The 23,754-nt window shown below is 41.2% G+C and overlaps 1 long non-coding RNA gene across 1 annotated transcript in view; it reads left to right on the plus strand.

The window, feature by feature from the left end:
• The window catches only part of LOC139599509 (uncharacterized), a 31,158-nt gene extending 12,957 nt beyond the window's left edge, over window positions 1-18,201 (plus strand). The window contains exons 2-5 of the long non-coding RNA XR_011682251.1: window positions 2,098-2,332; window positions 8,236-8,330; window positions 8,418-8,515; window positions 18,076-18,201. This is a non-coding gene — a long non-coding RNA (uncharacterized lncRNA). The remainder of the gene's footprint in view (window positions 1-2,097; window positions 2,333-8,235; window positions 8,331-8,417; window positions 8,516-18,075) is intronic.
• The last annotated feature ends 5,553 nt before the right edge of the window (window positions 18,202-23,754 follow it).

Genomic DNA, 23,754 nt, shown 5'->3' on the forward strand with positions numbered 1-23,754 from the left:
GCCCATGGATCCTCTCAAATTCCATTCAGGTTGTGTTTGTGTGCAGTGGGGTTTTCTCATACTTGTTGTTTTGTTACTCACCTGGAGGCACAGGGAATTTGGCCCTTTGACAGAAGCAAAAGTGCAAGAAATGCCACTGTTGCGTGGCGCTCTCAATGCGCTCTCCCTCTTGCCTGTTTTCCATGCAGCTGCTTCCCCCTTCCTAGAAATCACATCCCACTGCTCCTCCCCCTTTATCTCCTGTCCCCACACCATGAGAACGTGGTCTGGTTTTTCCCCCCATGGATGGGAAAGCCAGGGCAAGCTTGGTACTGTGGTCTTTTGCACTAACAGAATTTCGGTGCAATTCACTCTTTCCAGGGAATTACTCTAGATTTATTCACCACAAAGCATCCAACCATAACAACTCAGTAATTTTAAGGCCTAAGGAAAAAATGTAACAAGATGTTCAAAAATTTTGGTTTGGGATAATTGGGAGTTGTTTATATCCTTGTGCTGCTGATTATGTTGTCATATACCACCATTACTGGTGTCCTCAGGAACAGGATTATCTTTGCTTGGAAACAAAACCTCCATTTTAACCACTTAAATGCTGGTTAATGTAGCTGATAAATGGGAAGAAAAATACACCCATGCTGTTACTGGATATATGAGACACTCAAAAATCATAGTGATGAGGGTTGAATAAACAGATAGATGGACAAGTGAAACATAATCACTGTAATTTTTCTGATAAAATTACCAGGGCACCACAATTTATCTTTAGAGTATTTAGGGCAGGGTCTCCCACTGCTCAGTAGAATCAGTTCTTGCTCTTCCTTGGTTTGAAAATAACTTTCTGTGCATTCAGATCATACCAAGCTTTCCAAGCTGTATCTTCCTGGGGTTTTGTACCCTCCAATTATTTCTGCATGCATCTGGAATTCACATCTCTGGGTCATGGTTATTCCCCTGGCTCACTGGAATGCCAGCCTTACCCATGAAGTCCAATGAATAACTCTAGTAATGGAAATGTGTTGTAGGAGGTATGGGGCTTGTCAGTCCTGCTTCTCCTCAGCTTTTCTGGGACAGCTGGAACTGGTATTTCCTACTATTCCACTGGAAAGAATTGTACTGAATAGACTGGGGATAAATATTCTTTGCAGTACTTTGAGAGTTAAAAAGAAGTTTAAATATAAATTACATTTGCAGTCATGAGAGTTTTTAGATTCCCAGAGTGGCATATGTAAGCTTTCTTGTGTTTTTTAAGAAATTATTATTTTGTTGGGTGTTTTCTATTTGTGTGCTTTAAGGTGCTATCAATAATGTGTACAGTAAATTCTGAAGTTTTGTACCAATTTTCAGCAAATATGAGGTTTTCAGCAGTCATTTTCCTCTGATTTCATGTGATCTGGGACCTGGAATGCAGCAACCTAGATGTACTTTGTCAAGAGAAAGCATTGTCTGCACCCAGAGTTTTCATAACATCTAATTTAAAATGCATCTAGGATTTTTTGAGGAAAAAAAAGTCTCAGAGACTGTAGTGAGGAAAATGAGCCATTTCCTTAGCTTGAACCTGCATGAATTAGTGGTAAAGTGTTGATCTCTAAACTTGCAGTTTCTGAACCATAAAATCTGTTTATTTCACCCTATAAAAGAACATTTTAACTTATATGGCTATTTAAGTTTAAAAGCTATTAGAGAAGTGGGTGGGGAGAGGCAAAGAAGCAGCTTGAATCAGTAATTCAAGCTTGCAATACAATCTTCATCTGCTGCATAGCTTGCATAGAAATCCCCTTCAATGTGGATTTTCTGTGCTTGTAGCAGTCCCACCATACAGGAAATATACAGTATACATTTCCAACATTATCCATAATTGTAGTAAAGCTTATAAAGCAACCCATTCCTTGTGTGTTCCTGGTGATCTGCAATAACTGGGTATTCTCAAGTATGCATTTAAAGGAGAGAAAAACATAGCAAGAGCTGGCAGAAGTCATCTGCAGTGATTTTCCAAAGGGAGTTTGGGGAAGGAATTATTAACCTGCTCCCATGCAGAAACAGCAATGGCTTTGATTGAAAACCTCCATACCTGTGCTTTCTTTTGTATCTGAATTCCAGGGAGGTTTTATTTCCCTATAGACTGAAAATGCTGGGGCTAAAACCGTGTGGATGCAGCACCTCCTCGGTTGGGCAGGACAAGGTCCCAGCACCTGGGGAGAGATGGGACTGACGAGGAGGGGCTGCTCCTGCTGCAGGCAAGGCAGGGATGGAGGGAGCCTGGATCCTGCACCACCCTGAGCCTTGGAGAATCCTGAAGAAAGCAGAGAGGGGTTTGTGCTGATTGGAATGCAAGGTGAGTGTTTGTCCTTTGTCCCAGGGAGGGAAGGCTTTGCACAGCCTCTGATGCTCATTCTCAAGCACACAGAGCAGCCCTGCTTACAGCAGTCACCTTCAGTAAAAGGGAAGAGAGGTTTTGATTCTCTCCCTGCAAATTTGGTAGCAAATTGTCAATGCTTTTGCTCGAGCTGTGCAGGCCTTTTCCATCCAGCTATCCCTGAACTTGCAGCACCTTTCCAAAAATAGTTCAAAGCGTTAACCGTGAGTTCCCTGAACTGTGATCCTACCACTTCTGTATTATTTGGTTCACCATTCCTTTGAAAGTATTCATCCTTCCCCTCATAAAACTTAAATCAGCTTGTTCTTTGGTCCAAGAGTTGACATCATTATGATGCTACATCCTATGTAATGGTGTGAGAGCTGGAAAAGCATTCACAGCAAAACCACGCGGTGAATTGAATTTGCAGCCCTCAGCCCTTGCAGTCTGAGCTCCCTCCTGCCCTTCTCATTTACTTGTACTTTTAAAACCTGTGCAGGTCCTTGGAAATACCCCACGATAACAGCAGCACTGCCCTGAGTATTTATCAAGGGTCTTTTTAATGTTCCCACTTTTCTTTCCATGACCCCACTTGTTTTACAATGTTTGGGAGAGCAAAAGTGATTGTTTTACCAAATTAAGCTAGATTTCTTGCCAGGAACAGTGGATAGAATCTTGTTGACAGATTTGGAAAAGATTATTCTTTCAGTACCTTTTGAATTATTTTTTCAAGTGTGTCTGCCATGCACTGTTTCCAAAATCAGCCCACATTTAACTGTTTAATATTATACGGCGACAGGGACAAATTAGCACCTTTCATTTTCCTATCAAAATTAACACATCCCAAGAAGACATTTCAAGAGCTACACATCTCTTATTTAGAAATAAATGTAGGAATCTACTTAAATGTGTTCACCTCAAAATCTAGCACAAATAAATTTTGAGGGATTTGTTATTGATTTCAAACACCTCAGAATTTTGTCTATTTTCATAGAATCATAGAAAACCTTTGGTTGGAATGGACCTTAAAGTTCATCCAGTTCCAACCCCCTGCCATTTTGCTTGCATGTGTTTGGAGCTACCTTTTTCCTCTCCTGTGTTTTTCATATGATGATTTTTTCCTTTTTGGTGGAAAGCCCTTTTTAGAGTCTGAAACACATCTCATGCCTTTGCTCGAGGGCTTCCTCACAGGCATGAGGTGATGTCTTGTTTTGTTTTTTCCTCCTTTTTTTCATGCCTAACTTGCCCTCTGGGTTTGTTTGTTCTTCCCTCCTCCTCTGGAGCATCTGGAATGGGCCACAGCTGACACTGGGCTGATGGGCAGGGTGCAGAGATGCTTCTGGTGATAGAAGGAAGCTCCTGGCTGGTGTGTATTGCCCCTGGTCACATTGCCAGGGACTGCTGCCATTTGCTTTATTGCTCTGCCTCTCTCCAGCAAAGGACACAGCTCCCACCCCAGGCACTGCTGGTATTCAAGGCTTTTTGTCTTTTGTGTTAAAAGTCTGAAGTTTGTTATAAAGTATTAGATCTTCCTGGGTGGCTTGTGTTTAGGTGGATGTTGGAGTTCTGACTTTAGCACCAAGATTTAGCGGGGGGAAAGTGAAGTAGACGGTGTTTTGTATTGTGTGGTGTTGGGGGATGTGATGCTAAAAATAAAGGAAATACATAATATTAAAGTGTTCAGAAAATGTTTAGATGCATACTCCAGGACATGATTTAGTGGTGGACCTGACAGTGCTTGGTTAATGGTTGCACTCCATGGTCTTGGAGGTCTTTTCCAACCTTTATAATTCCACAGGGTTGATTTAGCTGTCATGGGAAGTGACTCTGTAGATCATTCGTGCTCACTGAAGCTGCTATGCACTGTAGGTACAGATTCATATTCTTTCTGCCACTTTTGGTCCGTGCAGATACCTTGGGTTAACAGAACAGAGCACACGAATCCAAGTCAATATGTCTGTGTATTTCACTTTTCTGTTTGAGAATATTAAGGCCAGATTCTCATTTATACTAAGCCCACTAGCAATATTCTGGCAACAGAAAGACGCCTTAGCAGGAATGTAAATTAAAGCCTCTTTATACTTTTAATAGTGTTTGTAGTTTCACTTGGCTGTGGTACAGGAATGACACATGTCTATTCAAATGGCATTTGCCATCCTGTTGATGGTTGCTGATATTCTTTGTGCTTCTACCCCCTAACTAACTAGACCATGAGTCTGCTGTAGTCAGAGCTTTCCAATTTCCTTAAAAGGTGCTTTTTTTTCCTTGGAACATCTAAACCAGGATTTAAGATTAAAGCAATTTTTCTGTCCTTCCTTCACTATATGATGACCCTGTTTATGCCTTCATGAATCTCTACTAAATGTCCAGTTCTGCAGTGGCCAGACAGATTATTCTTGCCATTTCTGTTGCTTAAATTGAGGAGAGGGTTCTTCATCTCACTATGCCTTGTACGATGCCAAACACATCTTTATTTGCTGGATTAAGAAAAATAAAACCTATATTAGGAATGAAACCTATATTTTCATCCATTGGAGCAAGAACTTCAAGTATTTTACATTAAATCATCCCAGCTTATACATGCTCAGGTCCATTTTCATTTCTGTCCCTTTATATCCTGCCTACAAGTACCTCAACTTTCAAGTGGGAAATCATCCTCCAAAAAGCCCAAGAGTTTAAGGAACAAAGTGAGACCTTAAGTACAAGGCTTGTAGAGAGGCTACATGTGAGCCATACAGACTTAGGAAAAAATGTCAATATCAGCATCTACTTAATATATTTCAGTAAAATTCTGCTTTTGCAATGTCTGAAAACACAATGTAAGTATTTTATTAGATCTACAACTGTAGATCTGACTGTAAGGTCTTGTGCTAAATGACCACACATTCAACAATGCTGGCTCCAGAGAGCTTTGGAAAAAAGCTTTTAACACAAATCCAAAATTAGTCTTTGCTTGTTTGGAATTTTTGCTTTTTTTAAAATAATTTTTTAAGGGATCACTGAAACACCCATTGCCTTGAGATTGGCATAAAAAAGAATTATAATGCTTTTCTCTCTCATGGAAATCTGGACCTCTCCAGTGATTTAAGTTTCCCATTCCTTCCTTTTAACTTCATAAGGACTTAGTCCAAAACTTGTCTGCAGCCTGACTACTGACTTGTCAGAGTGTCAGTCCCTATTGATATTGAATTGAGAAAATTGTGCACAAAGTAAATAGAAAGGAAAGATATGTCTCCATCAAACTAAAATACAGCATTTGGAGCTGCTAAGGAGTCAGATCGTAGAATAATTTATGTTGGTGAGAAAGCTTAAGGGTCTCAGTGCACATAAATTGGCTCAAGGCTTAAGAAACGCAAATATTTATAAGATTCTCTAATTTAGTAAATGGATTCTTAAAAACTAAGAGCTGAGTAGCCTCCCCATGTATATAAAACATGTGACAGCACTATGCAGACCTCCACAGATCATAACACATAGTGCAAAGCATTTCTGCAGAAAGCTCTTATCTCCTTGATGCTCTTAAGTCCTCCCCAAATCTTCCCTGGGATGTTGTGAGTCTTTGCCCCACAATGCTTTCTATCCAGACAAGCTGTTCCCTCCATCTCTCCTTCACCTGAAAGTATATTTTTCTGCATTTCTAGATTAAATTTTCTTCTTATGTTGATGGGTGACTGGAGGAATTTTCTGAGTGACTGCTAAGATAAAGATGCCCCTTTTTTGGAGCAGCTTGCACGAGGAGCACTGTACAGCTGAACAGGGGTGCTAGAATTTAATGTCTGCTCGTGTCACCAAGGCTCAGCTGTCACCAGTTTTTCATTTATCACACTGCATTGCTATTTTCTGAAGGATAAAATATTCCAAACCCAAACAAAGTCATCATTTAAGGAGCAAGAAGGCCTCTTGCTCCTTAAACGATGACTTTGTTTGGGTTTGGAATATTTTGGAGCGTCTGTGCGGAGTCTCTCTGGAGGTGGAGGCTTCTCCCAGCCCTCCTTACTCGGTGCTGGCTGGCAGGGCAGGGGCTGCTGGGCTGGAGTGCTGACAGGGAGGTGATGGAGTGTCTGCTGGAGCCGTGGCTGAGGGTCAGTGCCCGAAATGTGAGAACAAAACAGGCCCGGGTGCTAATGGCTGGCAGGTGTGCGCCAGGGCAGCGCAGGGGAATGAGCACAGGGGAGTGAGCACAGGGGAATGAGCACAGGGGAGTGAGCACAGGGGAGTGAGCACAGGGCTCCCCCTGCCAAGAGAAACACAACTGGGGCCTCGTGTGAATAAACAAGGGCTGAGGGAGCGTTTCCTCACGCTGGTTGTGCATGGAGCCCATGCACACGTGTCCCATCGCTTGCACGCGCGGCTCCTCCAGGGCAGAGCTCCCAGTGCTGTTCCCATTTCCCAGCCAAGGGACAAAGCCCTCTCCTTGCAGGGGCTGCTAAATCCCCTGGAACACCTCTTTCCTCTGCTTCCTTGCCCGTGCAGGTGTGTGGAAACCCAGGGCACGGGGAATATTTCTGTGTCAGCTCTGGGGTGCCCTGACCCCCAGGGCAGCACTGACTTTGACCTTCGTTCATGGAGAAAGTTTCCCAGACTTCAAGATAGACTGGAATCCACAAAAATGTGAAATAGATTATAGAAAGTAGTGTAGGTGTATCTCTTGGTGAGAAATTGAGGTTTTGGGATTTTTTAGTATGTTGTGGATGGAAGCAAGATGGAGGGCACAGGGTGTGGTCCTGGGTTTCTTCTTCATGCTTCTTCCTTCTTCTTCTTGGGTTTGGGTGGCATTTTGTAATTGGGCAGAAAAATCTGCACTGGGGGCTCTGTGGGTTCAGTTATTGGGTTAAAAGGGAAAATAATCAGGTGTCAGTTCTTAATTGTAGTTTAGTCTTAAAAGACCTTGTAGCAAGAGATTGTTGGCCATTTTGTGCCTTCTAATGAAAAGCTGCTGAACTCACAGCAGTGAGAATGTTTTACTGATAAGAAATAATAAACACCTGAGCCCCAACATGAACTACTGTCTCAAGTGCCTTCAATCCAGACCCAGAGAAACCCACAACTGGTACCCCCCACACCTGTGTTCACCTTGTAGGGTGTCACCTTCCTTACCTCAGAAATCCTCCTCCTGATCTCCCCTTTCAGCCATCACCTCTCCTTTTCTATTCCCAGCCCTCGCTGATACACACCAAGATCACATTTCTGCTTTGGCCTGGGTTGTGTTTTCCAGGCCAATATATTATGCCACTTTCACACTCCCCTCCCTGCCCCATCTGGCTTCCATCCTACCCCCATAAAGATTATTAATATCGCCTGTTTCCAAGCGATTTATTAGCAGGGGCCTAACTGGTGCCATTTCCCATTTTAGTAGAGCACTGAAAATAATCCTGAGGAGTGTGCCCAGCTATAAAAATGTACTTATACTGTCATATTTGCAGTTTCAAACATGCACCACTTGATAGTCTCAAAAGTGCTGTTTAATTGGGGTTTATGGGTTCTAATTAATTATACTATATAAAAAAATTACTTGTCCCATTACAGCTCTCTGTGGTTTACTCTGAAGAGCAATGTAATTTAGAGATAAATTGTCCTTCTCTATCCCCCTGCTCCCCCTCTTCCCAGCAAGTTCCAGAGCTGTTTAATTCTCCTCTAACCCAGGAATGAAGCTGAGAAAAAGCTACATTTTGATCAAGGGACACAACTTTTCCCCATACCCATAAACAGCTTTAAATGTGACTCAAAATGGTTCCACGTTCTTTCTGCTGAATCAGACTGGTGAAATTATGAATAATCCTGGGGCTTTGCACAGCTCAGGTCTGGAGGGGCTGGGATTTTGCAAATATTTTGAGCATGATGGCTGCTTTGTGCACTGTGGATTATTTCCTCTGATTTTACAGAGGTACCAGTGAAGGAAGGTGAGAATGAGCTCAGGATTTTTGGCTGGATGAAGGTCTACGTTGAGATTTCTCTCCATGAACCTGTGGGAAAACAGGTAAAGGATCTGCCTGCCTTTGTGGCATTTTGGTGTGACAAGCAGCAGAGGAAATATCTCAAGTTAACTTTCTGTTCTCTCTTGCAGAATCACGAAACCTGGATTACTCAAACAAATTTTGGGGCAGTCTTCTGACTCTTAAATGCTTCCTGGAAAGACTTTGTGAAAAATGAGCAGCCAAGCAGGTACACTTGTGGTTGTTTGAAATATACTATTAAATTACATCCCTCACTGTAATAAATTTGGTCTCATGAGGCAAAACATGAAATATAGTAGAGCTGAAATGGAAAAGATTGTATCCTATGGCAAGAGGGGATGGCTTTACACTGAAAGAGAGCAAGTTTAGATTGGATATTAGGAGCAAATTCTTCACTCTGAGGGTGATGAGGCCCTGGCACAGGTGCCCAGAGCAGCTGTGGCTGCCCCTGGATCCCTGGAAGTGTCCAAGGCCAGGCTGGACAGGGCTGGGAGCAGCCTGGGACAGTGGAAGGTGGCAGGGGGTTGAAATGAGATGATCTTTCAGGTCCCTTCCACCCCAAACCATTCTGTGATTCCATTACTTTATCTGGAAGTTAGGGAGTGAGAATGTTAATTAAGGAAAAAAGACAGGGCAAAGAAACCTCTTTAATTTAACTTTTACAGGGAAATTCTACTTATTTTAAAAATTTCATGTCATTCAAACTTTTGTGTGTGTGGCAGATACCTCCAAAATTATACCCCCAGGCCTAGGAAGGCAACGTGGTGGCCTCTCCACATCCCTGCTGTTTTTCTAAGTACTAAAAGGTTATGATTCCTAATGTCACTGCACAAATGAACATTCACTGGATCAAAAAAGTTTGTTAGTCATGCTTCACTAATTTGCTTATTTTATAAATTTAATAACCAGCATGTCAGTTGCTGGAAACTTGGATCATCCTGGGTGTCCGGATCAGTCTGCTTCATGTGCTGGAGCACAAGCTGTGAGAACTGCCAAATAAAGGAAAAAAAAAAAGAAAAAAGAAAAAAGAAACACTGCAGTCACACACATTACTCATCAATCTGAAAAGTAACAAGATTTGTACTAAGAATTGTTTTTATTAAAGTACTCCTTTTATGCAGTAAAATTAGTTAAGGGAATTTTAGTGCATATATCTAGTGGGTTACATTAAGACTAACTACAACCTGCAATGTTTTATGGAATGAGCTAAAACAGAACCCAAATCTGAAAAAACTTGAAAATCTCTGGGCAGTGTTTGGATAAGTCCAAACAAACCTGAATATCTTGGTGTTTGTACAGTGTTTATGTTTGCTTTTACATGGCTTTTACTGCCACAGAAAGCCATTTATGGAGAGGAAACAATGTGAAACCTGCTCTTCTCATGTGATTTTCATCATCCAGAGATTTAAATAAGTGGGATCTGCTCTTTTCGTGCTATTCTGTCCCCATAAATTACTCCTGGAGGCATTAAAAGGGCTTGTGAAAAGCACAGTAATAAATAGCCAGAGGACAAATACAAATGTTGCAAACTGCTCATGCTGCTGTAGCAGCAGCTCTGCTGCAAATTTATTGAGCAAAACTGATGAGGGATCTCCATACCTGTGTCAGCTCTGCTCTGTGTGGAGCCTCATTTTACACCGCTAAAACCGATGCTAAAAATCCCCTTTTTTATGGGATGACTTTTACAACAGTATTGTGACTGCTCAGGGGCTGACTGGGTTACTCTGGTTATTCCAGAGGAGCAGAAGGGTTAAGGAAAATGAAGAGAGAAAGGAAATGTCAGCTGCAAAAGGATTTTGTAGCCCATGCCACCTGCAGCAGCTCCCGGCCCTGGGTGGAGCGTGGCTCTGGGCAGGGACAGCGGGGTTGTGTAACAGAGGAGAGCTCTGCCAGGTCCTTTCTCCTGACACATCCCAGACCACAAGCATGGCCCTAGATCTGAGGGAGAGGAGCAGCAGGGGCACGTGTGAGTCATGGCCCTCATGACAGGGGAATTCCTCGCTGGCTGCTGGCAGCGGCCGCGCTGCGCGGTTTCCAGTGCCCGAGCATTACGGAAAGAGCCCTGCTCAGCTGAGAGCTGAGCTCTGACTGCTCCCCTCCCTTCAAAATAGAAGATCCTGACATAGGGGGTTTTGGTTTCTTTTGGGGTTTTTTTGTTTCTTTTTTTTTATTATTATTATTATTGTACGGTTCTCATGACTGTTCCTTTGAGAGCTGGGAGAAGCCCAGGTTCACACAAGCCCCAGCGCATCCTTCAGAGGTGGCTGAGTCAAATTGCCTGTCTTATCCCCTTGATAAGAAAACAATGAGCAAAATATTAATCAGTGAAACTGCCAGGCTAGCTTTCTATGGCATTTAATTAACCCAAACCCCAGGTTCATCTCTTAAATGAACCCCAAGGTTCATCCCCTTGATCTAGCCACGAGTGTGTGCTCTGTGCTGGGAGCTGAGGTGGGCCAGCTCTGCCCTCAGGCCATTGCTGGATGGCGACTCAGACCTGCTGCTCCTTCTTACACAAGTTGGTGGTGGATCCTTTAGGTTAAAAATGTTCAGATTTGGGTCTTTTTTCATGAGTCTATGAAATGAGACAGACCTGTGTGTGTCTGTCTAAATGGGACTCACTCTGTTCTAAATGGGAGAGACAGTAAAAGTACCTGGAAAATGAGGATCTATTCCTGGCTGTCACTGTATTGAAAATAACACATAGCACATTTAATAAGTTTTTTATTACAAAATGTAGATGCTACTGCAGTGGTATTTTAGAAATAGCTGGTGTTGTGCTTGTAACAAGGATTGCTTGAAACTTTCCAGGCTTCTTTATTTCCTTGTAACTCTGTCAAGCTCCAAATATTCACATTAAAATTTCCAGTGCTGGTATCAGCTCTGGTTGATTTATTTAAAACAATTCAAACCCAACACAAATAAAATTTTAAGGGAATTTGGAAGTTTGAGGAAGGGGAGGCATAGGTGTTCCCATGATTCAAAATGAAATGAAATTATGAAATAACTGAATTTCCTGAATACTGGAAATTTGGAGTTCTGCTTCTACATACTGCTTCAGCAGGGAATGTTATAAAATACAAGTGGTTCTGATTTACCCAGGCACATGTACCCTGATTTCCTCAAACAGAAAGACACAGTCAGAAGGCTGAACTGAAACCTATTGAGCAGATTTTGTTCGCCTTTAATTTTAAACAGAAAACTTGAATCATTTGGGCATAATATACCATACCAGGTACCTTTTCCAGACTTTGGAAAATTTTGACTGATTATGAATCAGGATCAAGAGTAAAAGTATACATAAGTTTATATTATTACACATATATAATAACATTTTATCACATTTTATATATTTATCATATGTAAAATACATTTCTACTTTAGCTTAAAATTACATTTGTATATAAAATTTATATTTTATATACATACACATGTGTAAGGGAGACTGTTCTCCTTGAAAAGCTTATTATTTAGAAATGGGTATCGGGAAATCATGAAATTAGGGTTTCCTGCAAAGTGTTTATTTGGCTTCCTTTTGTACCTGTGCTTGGTCTAGTCTTTAATTACTTGACCATGTGCTATATTTAGCAGAGCACCCTGGTCTCATTCAGTTCAGAAGGTGGAGCAGCTCAGGACATGAGTCAGAGCTGGGGACAGGAGGAGGCAGATGCCTGATGGACTTTGCCTGGCTTTGCTGTGGAAGCAGGGAGAGCACAGTAAAAGGCAGAGAGCTGAAAAGAAAATGTGAAATCTCATGGTTCAAGTATCTGAATCCTGCAAAACTTTCATCCAGTCTCAGAGAAGTCGATTTGCACTAAATTCTTCCCAACTGGCTATTAATTTTATTTTGCTTTCCATGTTTCCATTTGCAGAGTAGACTGCCAGTGCTTTCTCCTGACATATGATGCTGTACAATGTTAAACATTCTGAGAAATCAATTCCCAGACATCTCAGTTTGGGGACTCAACTCTAGCAGAATGTTTTGACCTGAATCTCTTTGTGTTTCAGTTTGCCATCTGTTAAACAAGAATAATAATATCCTCTCGTCTTACAGGGTGTTGTTAGGAGAAACGAGGGCTGTGAAACACTCATATGCCATACTGATAAGAGCCCTAGAAAAACTCACAAAAAATCAGCAATTGTGTCTTCCAAGCAGGTTTGGAGTAGTGTATGGTAAATGAGGCCCCAAGCCACACACTGAATAATGGCACTGTAACAAAATATTGAATATCTGCTTATTAAGTGAACACTGTCCATCCTGAGGTAGAATCTGGTAAAAATACAGAAGGGGTTTGCAGATCTGAAGATGTCTGTGAGGACAAATAAGGCTTAAGACCCTAAGAAACCTGTTTCTGGTTTCAGATCTGGCATTTCTTGTTGCTAAAAGCAGTCCTCACAAGGTTGACATTTCTTTTCTCCACACTTTCTTGGCTTCTGGAGGGATGAAAGAATGAATCCAATCTCATGAACTTCATTCATGAGGACTCATGAGCAGAGCAAGGAATCAGAAAAGCATCTTTCCAAATGAGACAGGTCCTAGTTATGAAAGAGTGAAGGGCTCTGCTTCCTTCTGTCCCTCTACAAACCCTTCCCTGCTTTCTGAAGGATGGAGAGCCCCCATGGGAGTGGGGTCCAGCACGATGCAGTGGGGGATGCTGTCTGTACCCCAGTGGTTGCTCTCCTCTTCCTTATTCTCTGCAAAGTAGGGCTGAGTTGGCTCCTCTGATAAAGGATCCTTCCCAGACACAAAGAAGAGAGGAACAATCCCCGTCACTTTGCAAGTCACTGGGAACAAAACACAGCTGCCCCTGCACTTTGTGAGGGGTGTAAAGTGTGTCTGATTGCTTAGCCTTCAGCAGGAGGCAGCTCAGGGTGAACCCTTCCTGCTGCTTTGCCACTATTAAGATCCAGCAGTACCTTGATGTTTCCTCACTGGCAATAATTTGCAGGATTAAATACTTCAAGCCACTCTAAAATTAGTTCCAGGAGGCATTTTTTGCTTTCATTTCAGAGCTCTCGCGAGCCTTTCCTACCCTGTAAATCTGCTGCAGCTAATTACCTGATGGTTACTGTGCTCTAGAAGATTTCGAGTATCTGTCTTTTCTACTGCTCTAAAGACCCAGGTGGGGTTGCAGCACAGAACTTGTACCAGGAGTGTTTGCCAACAGCTGTAATGAGCTCAGACAGCTTCATGAGATGGGCAAATAAACCACTGCAAACAAAATTGCTTTTGTCCACTGTGTCCATTCAAGATTCAAAGCAAACCTATTTTTGAGCCTTTTAAAAACATCTCAGAGAGCCATTGAAAGTAATTATTTTATGTCTTGAGCTCTCTCCATCTCTCTAACCCACTGGAGAGCCTTCAGAATCACAGCACACATTTTCAGCTTCCAGTGCTGTGGTTTAAGAGTTTGCAAGGAATACTTGGTATTTTGTTTTGAGAACACCTGAAGTGCATGATGCTGCTGTTTGTTTCTATGCAGGCATGTCACGATCAGAGTCAGAGGTAGGATAACCTTTGGAGAATTGAGAAATCTTATCACAGCAGCAAAAGGAAAAGCACCACTGGACAAAAGCCCTCTGCACAAATCCACTGGCAGCAGAAGGTACAGATTTCTGCTTGGTGTTTCTGGCCACTCTTTTTGGTCCATGCTGACTAAGGCCATGCCATGATCCTTTCTATTTTCTTCCCACCCTTCCCTGGCCCCCTTGAGATGATTCAGTCTCTGAATATATACATGTGTCATGTACAAAAATCTTACTCTCCTGACCACAGCAGAAATCTGTGGGGTTTGTTTCTTCACTTGTGATTTCAAAGGCTGATTTTTTTTCCACTTGGCACCATGCCCAAGAGAAATTGTCTTCCACTCTTACTTCTCCTGGTCATTAGACTGTTAGGATCTTTTAAACCTGTTTGCTCATTGCTTCCTGAGGCACAGGCCCAGCTTTATCCACCAGTTCTCAGTCTTAATTTTTAAGTTTGGTGCTCATGCTGTTAAACCCACGGCAATTCAAAACCCATTTCATGCAGCCAGTAACAGGACAGATATTTTCATTCTTTGAGCCATCACTGAAAAAAACTGAAGTTGTTCCTTCATTTACTCTGAATAAAAACTGTTCATCACCTTCAGAGAGACATTTGGTGAAGCTGCCCACCACAATAACTCAGTATTTCTCTCATCAGCCATTTCTGGGAATCTCAGGCACAGCATCTCACTACCTGCAGTCACCTTTTTTGACCATAGTGGCCTAATGTGAAACAAACTGTAAAAGCCAAGGCCCAGCAGCAGGGCTTGGCTGCTTCTGTATGATTGTCAGTGTTTACACTTGGAAATGATGTTTGAAATCCATGTTCTGAGAGAGAGACCCAGCTCCCTTTGAAGTCAACAGAAGTTTCAGCCTCCACTTCCACAGCCCAGGGGTTGGGCCCTTTGTTCTTTTGTCTGGTGCAATTTGTGAGTAATTCCTACGATCCAAGTGATGGGCTGGATTTTCTAATGTGTTTCCAAACTGTGCTCCTTCTGACACCAGATTCCTGTACTGCCTCTCCCAAAATAAAATGCTGAAGGAGCATGGATGGAGGAAATCCGTTCAAACTGAGTAAACAGCTCGTGAGGGTAGGCCAGCAGGATTCATTCATGCTCCTTCAGCCCAGGCTGGTTTGATTCCAGTTGGAGCACTCTCTTCATTACAGGCCCCCTGGGGAATGTTAATCTGTACAGTATAAACATTTATAAACATCTACTAAATCATTACACTTCAGCTGCCCCATAAACACTCCTGAATGCTTTCCTTAGGCAGCACTGGTTGGGTAACGTGTGGCTTTTTGGAATGAGTTTACGGGAGTTTGGCGCTGGTAGAAATACGGGCAGAGGGCACAGGAGGTTAAATAACATTGTTTAAGCTCCATGACTTTTTTAGGATAAAGACAGAAGCTGTTTGTGAGGAATTAAAGTGAGCCTAGCTGGTAGATGCTGAGGACAAGCCCAGCTTGTAGAGGAGCTAAGACAGCCTTTCAGCTTTGCACACTGGATTTTAGTGATGCTGCTGCCAGGACCATCCCAAAATGCACTTCTCACTAGTCCACTTGAGGTTTCTGGACCAGGCAATGCATCATTATTCATCTGTGGCAGAAACACAAAGTGCCTCTGAAAGAACTGCCTTATGCAAGGGAAAACTGTAGATATAACTTCAGAAAAAAAACTGAGCCAGAACTAACTTAACCCCCAGAGCTAAATAAGCTGGGCTGCAGGCCCAGGGCTCACTTGTATGTGTTTACAGGACACATAAGTGTGTGTGTATATATATATATATATATAAACTGGCAAAAATAAGTATGCTTATATATATATATATATATATGTATTTGTGAAGTGAATAGGAATCACTTTCAAATGCACATATAGCAAAGCAAGCCTTGAACTCTGTAAAGCTGAACTTCTCAATTCTTGTTTGTGATCTATTCCCTAACCTGAAGGTGCTGGCATGGCTGAGATTCCCAGGACTCGGGTCAGAGTGACTTTCCCCCCACTTGTAGAAGTTGTATTTAATATAGAAACAGTGAGTAGAAAAAACCAAACTTACCAAGCCCTCCCATTTTCAAATGGGTAAAGGAAAATTCCCTCAATTATTATTTTTGTTTGTTTGCAGAGGTCTGGAAAAGCTGGGAACTGATAGAGCTGTCATTAATTACCATGAGGATTGTGTTCAAGTAATGTAACCTGAGCAGAAGTTAAACATGTTGTGTGTGAGAGAGTTGTGTTTACTGACAGCCTGATGAATAAGTAACAACTTGATTTCTAAAAAGCATCTTAGGGAAAATGATTTAATTGGCTATAATTATATCATATCCTACATTTGAGTGAATGTGCCTGTGTGCACAGACCTGGTTTATTGTACATCTCACAGGTACATGGCTGGACACAATGCTCATCTTCTCAAGCTGCTAACAAGAGCCTCCTTTGCCATCTCCTCTCTCTTGCATTCAGAACACACAGCCACTGCCTTCCAGCTATGACCACACCTATTTGTGAAATGAGAGCCCAAAAAACCAGATTTTGTTTTTCCTAAGTGGACCTAGATGCACAATGCATCCTTTTCAGAGCCTCAGGGCCATGGGACAGTGGCTGTGACATCTCCAGACCATGGCCCACTCTGCCCTGACCTTCTTGGACAGCAGCATCAGGTCAAAAATATCTTGCAAGGAAATGAGACAAGGAAACTCGTTTTACTATTCAAATTTACCAAAACTTCCCTAAAACATGAAATAAAACCATACCCATCATAGGCTAAAGGTGAATTTGCCATATCTGCACTTCCAGCTTGTAAATCTCCCTATTTGTGTGAGTGTGCATACATATATATATATATACATATACATACATATCTATATATATGTATGTATGTATAAAATCAGTAGTACAGGGTGATTTTCCCACAGCTTTTCTGTGGCATGTAATGAGGTGAGTAATTTAAAATCTTCTGTGTATGGTCCAGGTTTGAGCTCACGGAAAGCATTACACATTATTAGTTTCAATTGGTCTTTTAACATCCATCTTAAAGGGTCAATAAATGAGATTGCCTAGAGGTAAAGCTGTTGTTATCATGTGTAGGGTTACAGTCACAGCTGGAGGGCACAGGCAGGGACAGGCTGTCTGTCTGCCTGTGTAGGAGACTTCAGTCACCAGTCAGGGTTCTATTAATTTTATAGTGCCTTAAATTCATATTGTAATTATGAGGCATAAGCAGAGAGAAAGAGAAATCTCCTTTTAATATGTTTTAAAAAATCTGGAGCCTATTACCCCACTTAATTCCAATTATATTACAGCTGAACTTTTATCTCAGTACACTGCAAATAAATTCAGGCCAAGGTAGCTTGGATATGTGCTTCCTAACTTCAAAACAGGAACCTGTGGGCAGTAGACAGAAGAGAGTAAAGGAACCAGAGTGAAGCCTCAGGAGTGTCACATTATGAATTTAAATACCTGGGCTGAAATTTGGTGACCTAATTCAAAACCAAAAGTGAATTCACACAAGCCCCTAAGTGGAAATCATTTATCCACTGGGAAAGATCACCATATGTTTTACCATGATGACAAAGCAAGGCTTGGAATATCCTTAGCTCAGAGGACTGGGAGATGGAAGCTTTTAAAAGTGATGGGTGATGTGATACAATACAGTAATTGCATGGATGTGGGCAAAAAAAAAAAGCTGAAAAAGTGAAAGAATTTGCATATTGGCTTGATGAATATTTACTGAAATGTTCTCCAAGTCTGAAACTGTGTTATATGTTACTTCAGCTCACAAGTAATGAAAGCTCACACAACATGCTTAGTATAGAGGCTTTTCCAGTGCATTAAATATATTTAGAAGAGAGGACTGCAAACATCACTTTATAGGAGAAGTCTTAAGATAGCAGGAACTCAAGGTGTTTGGCAAGAACAAGGCTGGTGCTTCCTGCCAGTGCTGGTGCTGCCCAGTGACCAAGACTTTCTGTGGCAGAGTCCCTGGGTCTTTACAGGGAACATTTGGACGTTTAAGAGGACTGGTGTTGTGTAAACTCCATTAGAGCCTTTTAATATTGGCTGGGCACCATCTCCTGCAGCCTTTCCTGTATTTCCTCACAGCCCTGAGGGGTGGGACAGTGGTGGTGGGCACTGTTGGTTTAGACAACTGAGCAGCAGCTGCTTAAAAGCAGTTTGCATCAGGCCCCTCTCAGTGAGGCTGTGAGAAGATGCTCTGTGTGAATCTCCCACTCTTTTCTTCCAGCTGTGAGGAAGAGGAGGGGCTGTGCTGCAGCACCATCAGTCTCAGTGCTGGGATGGGACACTTTCTGTTGGCTTAGCATGTCCTGAGAGCACAATCTCCAGGGAGAAATGTGTGCCCTACTGAGCCACTCCTGCCTCTGCTCCTCTCCCCAGATGTCTGGGTTTCCCTGGACTAGCCTTGTCCTTGGGAGCACACTTAAACCTTCTCTTTTTTCCTTAAATGTAAGTACCATTACATGCTTGCAGGAGGCACTGTTGTCATCCTGGGTGAGTATCTGTGAATAGGTAATAATAATAATAATAATAATAATAATAATAATAATAATAATGGGAACAACGTAAGAGAAGGTGATTCTTATGTTGTTCCCATCAAATTAAGGACCCAGAACATGAAATTTTTATCAAAAAAAAAAAAATCAGTTTTCTTTTTGTCAATCCTCCTGTCTCTAGTCATATCTGCAAAGTGAAGTCTGGCAGTGCCTTTCACAAAAGATATTGGTCAAATGACTTCCAATGGCAAATGGGCATGAGGGAAATTAAAGATGGTTCATGAACAGCCAGAAACTGGGAAAAGAGGCAAGGTCAGCTGACCAGAGCCTTATAATTTAGTTCCTGCTGAGGAGATAGATAAGTTGTACATAGTCCTTAGGTTGACCTGGTGCATAAAAACAAATCCTGCAGCCAGCTTTAGAGATAAGCACAGCTTCAGAGTTCCCTGGACAGTGTTTTCCAACACTAATGTACAGTCCAACCCAGGGACTTCAAGCAAATGAACAGATTTGGCTGTGGGAACAGTTCAGCTTCCTCCTTTCCCTGCAGTGCAAGTTTGTGCAGAGGGAAAAGTTTGCTCTTAAAGGTTTAATGCTATTAGTGTGATTTTGCTCAGGTTTTGTGTCTGTATCTCAGATTTTAGCAAATACTATGTAGTAAAACATGAGCATGACACCTTGTCTAACTTTACCCCAGCTTTTTTATGCAAATGCTTTTAGAGGTGGTCAGACCTGTGTTTGGTGCTGCCATGTAAAAGGCACAAGTCTCTCAAAACCAGTCCTTCATAGGCTAAACTTGTCCCTATCACAAAATCTGTGCTGTGCTCAGCCTGAAGTGGGCAGAATACTCACAGCAGGGAAGGGAGTAGCTGCACAAACCTCTGCCTGCTAAAAGCTCCTTTCTCACCATGGTTGTGTTTTGGAGAGAGGGACAAAGGGAAAGCACTGCAAACAATGCTTTTGCCAAAGTAATATAAGCTCTTCAACTTTTTCCAAAAGTGTCAATTCAGAGCCATTCCTTGAGAAGGAGTGAGTAAAGGGTTTGATCCAAAGGCCAGTTGTCAGTAGCAGTCCTGCCCATTGGCTGCACTGGGGTTTGGATTTGGTCCTAAGTCCAACAGCCATTAAAAATTAAGTAAAAAGCTTTGGCAAAGCATTCCAAGCACCATAAACAAACATGTTCCCAATATGAAGTGCATTTAATGGAGTTTTGCAGCATTGGTCTCCCGGGCAAGCTCTGTATGAGTCTCTGTTTTCCCTCCCTGTCCTAATGGCCAGAGCCAGAGGGGTGCTGGTTTGAACTGTGAAGGAGGCTGGTTTTTATCCACATTGAGTGGAGAGGCATAAATTGGCATTCCATATCATCATAAAAAAAAAAAAAAAACTTCCCAGCAATTATTAAAAGATTCTTATCTCTTGCTCCCTACATGGATAATGAGATCCCTCTCTGCTGGACTGAGACAGCCTGTCTCTCAGCTCACTTAATGAAATGGACCCAAGTTTGCAAATTAGCATAGCCCTGACTCCAAATGTAACCTCTTGTTGTCTAGTTGTACATCAAGGCCCCTGGCTTATGTCTTTTCTTATTAACACCCCGTAATCATGTCAACCCTCTTTAGTTTTCATTTCCTGTTTCCTTTTACAAATTCACTTTTGAGTTTGGAGCAAGATGTTGGATGCCTTTGGATGCACTGAGATTTTATTTTTGTCTCATTTTTAACATTATTGCAGTATAAGTTTATCAGTGGGTCCTGGGGTGGATCAGGGAATCTGTGTTCTGTTCCATATTTTTGCTACTTGGTTGCTATGTGATCTTAAAGCAGCTCCTTTTGTATGTGTGTGCTCATTTCCCTTCCAGTTTTTAAGGTTTTTATTTTAGACTGTAAAATCTCAGTGACAGATATTTTGTCTTGGCCTATATTTGGTCGGTGCCTTTAGAGTGTTTTTTTGTTTCTGTGAGGTTGTCTGTGTAATAGACTATTAATAATCATAAAGAACAGCGATATTGGGCCCTAACAAACACAATATGCTAAAGGCTTTCTACGAAGTCAAGAAGGATGAACCCTTTGAAACTCTTTTTCTTTCTCTCTCCCCTGATGTGAAACTTCATTGTTGGACCTTGAGAGTAATAAATCAAAGCAGCTGAAAGAAGAGAATCATGATTTCTTTTGCCTATGTGTAGCTGACCCAATCTGCCTTTGATAAAGCAGTGGCCTTCCACTTTATCCATTACCCTACTAATTATCCTTCACTTTCATGAGCAGTAAAATCCAGTCACACTTTAGAATAAAAAAAGAAACAGGGATGTGATTAGTTGTGTACAGATAAGAAGCAGCCCACAGCGTTAGCTGGGTAATAACATTTTCTAAGACTCCTTTTTTTTTTTCCCCTGGAATTCATTTCCTCTCACTTACATCCATTGCAGTAAAAAGTACTTACATTTTGTAACACAAAAGATAACTCTTCAATGCAAAGCTTTAGTGTGTGTCTTTAAAAGATTTACTCCTTTATCAAGTATTAATTTAAGAAAGGGTGCCTTGTAGGTAAGGCAACGACATCAGTCATAGTCTTCAGGGCAGCAGATTTATTAATTTAATAGGTTTATCCATTTTACAGCTTGGATAATCATATTTCACCAAACTGGTACACAAGGAGTCCTCAGCCCATCTGACAGCTTTATTCTTGTGTAAGTTAACAAGCACATTTTGTACTCGTGACCTTGTGAATTGTACAAGTGCGAGGAGCTGGAGAGGAATGACAGACCAAATCCAAGGAACATGTCAGCATTTCAGTTTTCCTGAGAGAGATTTATAAAGGGAGCAGTGAGGAGCCCCAGCTGAACAGGGAACTTAAACATTTGTTAATTTATTTGGTTTAAGAAAATATGCAGAATTAAAAAAAAAAAATAAAATTAGCGGAATGTTGATTTAAAAATTAAGGACCTAATATGTTTATCAAATATATCAGTTTAACAGTGGAATCATTCCTGACTATAGAGGAGTTGTTCTTGAGCTGGAACAACTGGAAAAGAATTGGGCTGGGTTTGTCTAAGGTAAATTCCTTTGGTACATACTCGTGTTTACTCCTTGTGTTTATCTGTGCTTGCTGTGGCCAGTAAATTCCCTCTATAAGTGCCTAAAATTCTTGAAACTGGTTAGGAATTAGAAGATTAAGGCAAGAATGGAGCCAAGATTTTAAAAACACCTCGATAAAAATAATTTTATAGTTAAAACCCACAGGGATATGTGTTGCTTGAAAGCAACACACACTTCTTTATTGCTTGGCATTTCTTTTCCTATTGAAACTGTTGGGAGAAAAAGAAAATATTTCCCTATTTGTTTAAAAGCTTCACTTAAAACTGCACTTTGTAAAACCTGTATTTCACTGTCTTAATGAAAATTTGACTTATTCAGGAAGAAAATATTTCCTGGGAAAAAATAACATTCAACTGAAAATTAACTTGTGTCAGAAAATGTAACATAAAAGTTGGGACTAATCCTACTCTGTCCTTTTAATAAAAGCAAAAGCTGAGCTACTTACACTGTACTAACTGCAAGCTCTTCAAATAAAAGAGCAAATACATAGCACCTCATCATAAAATGGTCCATTTGGCAGCAGGGAAAGAACAGAAAGAATTGTAGACCTCAGGGATTTATTTTCATTTATATTCAAACTCCTTTATGCCATTCTTGACACCTAAAGAGGAGTATTTTGTGCAAATCAGAATTAGGCCACGGAGACAGAAATTTCAAAAGCTTTGAGTATCAGTTGCACATGACAGGGCAGTGCTGAGATATATTGTGCCCTTAATTTACTCTCCTCTATATCTCTCACTTGCATTTCACTCATTTTTGACAGCAGGTGATGCCTTTTAAGCTCCTCTTTGCAGGTGTCAAGGTCTGTGTGCCCAATTTGAATACAGAGCAGTCAAACATTTGCTCTGAAAGTTTAGAAAACTTCATGTCCTCTTCCAATCACTCGCACTTTCTGGTTTGTACACAACCATAGAGTTTGGGTTGAGTGTGTTGTAGGAGGATATTTATGTTTGCTGGAGAATTCCTTTTAAAAGGGAATATTATTAATCATGTTGCATTTTGAGCTGTTGTATTTACAGCAATGTCTGAACTTTCACCATAAAGTACACAAACAAGTGTCACACAGGGAAAACATTTCTCTTGCTGCTAAAAATTTAGTGCTGCTGCCTGCTGTGCACTAGAAAGAAAGAAAAAAAGATATTGTATGAACTTCTGCTTGGCCTTTTTTTTTTTTTTAATTTGTAGGGCCTAAAAATCTAATTGTGTCCTGCCTTTAGCCATGTTCCCTGCAGGTCTGACAGGACTGCTCTGAGGTTTTTTGGTTGTTTTTTTGGGTTCCTGTGTTTATTTTCCCAGCTGGAAGTCTGCAAATTGAGGTGATATTTCCAAGGTATTGTCACACAATTGAACCTCCCTTTAATTTCTGGCCATCTGAGGCACACAAAGAAGGTGGCCAGTTGTGCTAGGGGATGCCAAAGCCCATCTTGCCTAAAAATGGCAAAAAAAGGAACTTCTTGTTGGACATGACACCGTTGTCCCAGCAGGCTCTGGAGCTTTGGATCATTCCTTTTCTCCCTAGCTGGAGCCTGTTTTTTACAGGAACATGCTCAATCACAGGGTTGTGTTTTACTTGGCTGTGGATGTGTTACCGGTTGGGATCCCTAATTATTATCAATTTGCAGATTGCCTGGAATGTCTTATTAAAATTCCTGTGGAATGATTGATCATAATCAAAAAATTAATCACCAATCAGCCCTGGCAATTAACATTAGCAAGTCTATTTGCATATATCTGGTAATTTATGCTGCTGCTGGAAGAAGGGACTTTTCCTGAATGTTATTGATTAGGGGAGAAGAGCCAGATGCTTCTTTCACTGGGATATGAGCCTTTATTAATAGGGCTGGGAATGTGGAAGGAGTTGAAATCTGCTCTGACATGGGCATATTCAGGTGTCTGAAAAAATTTTATTACATATTAAAAGTGTTCTATTTTGCTTTAAAAAGGCTTTGACTTTTGGCTCTTGTTTAGAGTAGGTGCTTTAAGTCCATTAGGATAAAAACACACCGTGATCTCAGCCCAGGCAATGAGATTTTCATTGCAAGAAGTTATTTAATAGATGTAGTTATTTAATGGTATGAATAAGGAATTTGCAGGCTTACAATTAATTTGATGAATTGTGGTATTTAAGCTATGAAGAACTGCACAACAAAGTCCTAGTAGTGGTTGACAATAGTCTGCTCTGTTCAATCAGGGGATTTTTTTAAAATAAATTTTTAATCTTTTTGCATTTTTTTTTCTTTTTAAACCTATATTTTTATTAATGTATTTGAGGTTTATTATCCAGTCATCAACACTGATTTTGTTTTTAAATTTGCT

This window comes from Agelaius tricolor, unplaced genomic scaffold, assembly GCF_023055355.1.
Source record: "Agelaius tricolor isolate 1412-34295 unplaced genomic scaffold, bAgeTri1.0.p SCAF_23, whole genome shotgun sequence".
Taxonomy (NCBI): domain Eukaryota; kingdom Metazoa; phylum Chordata; class Aves; order Passeriformes; family Icteridae; genus Agelaius; species Agelaius tricolor.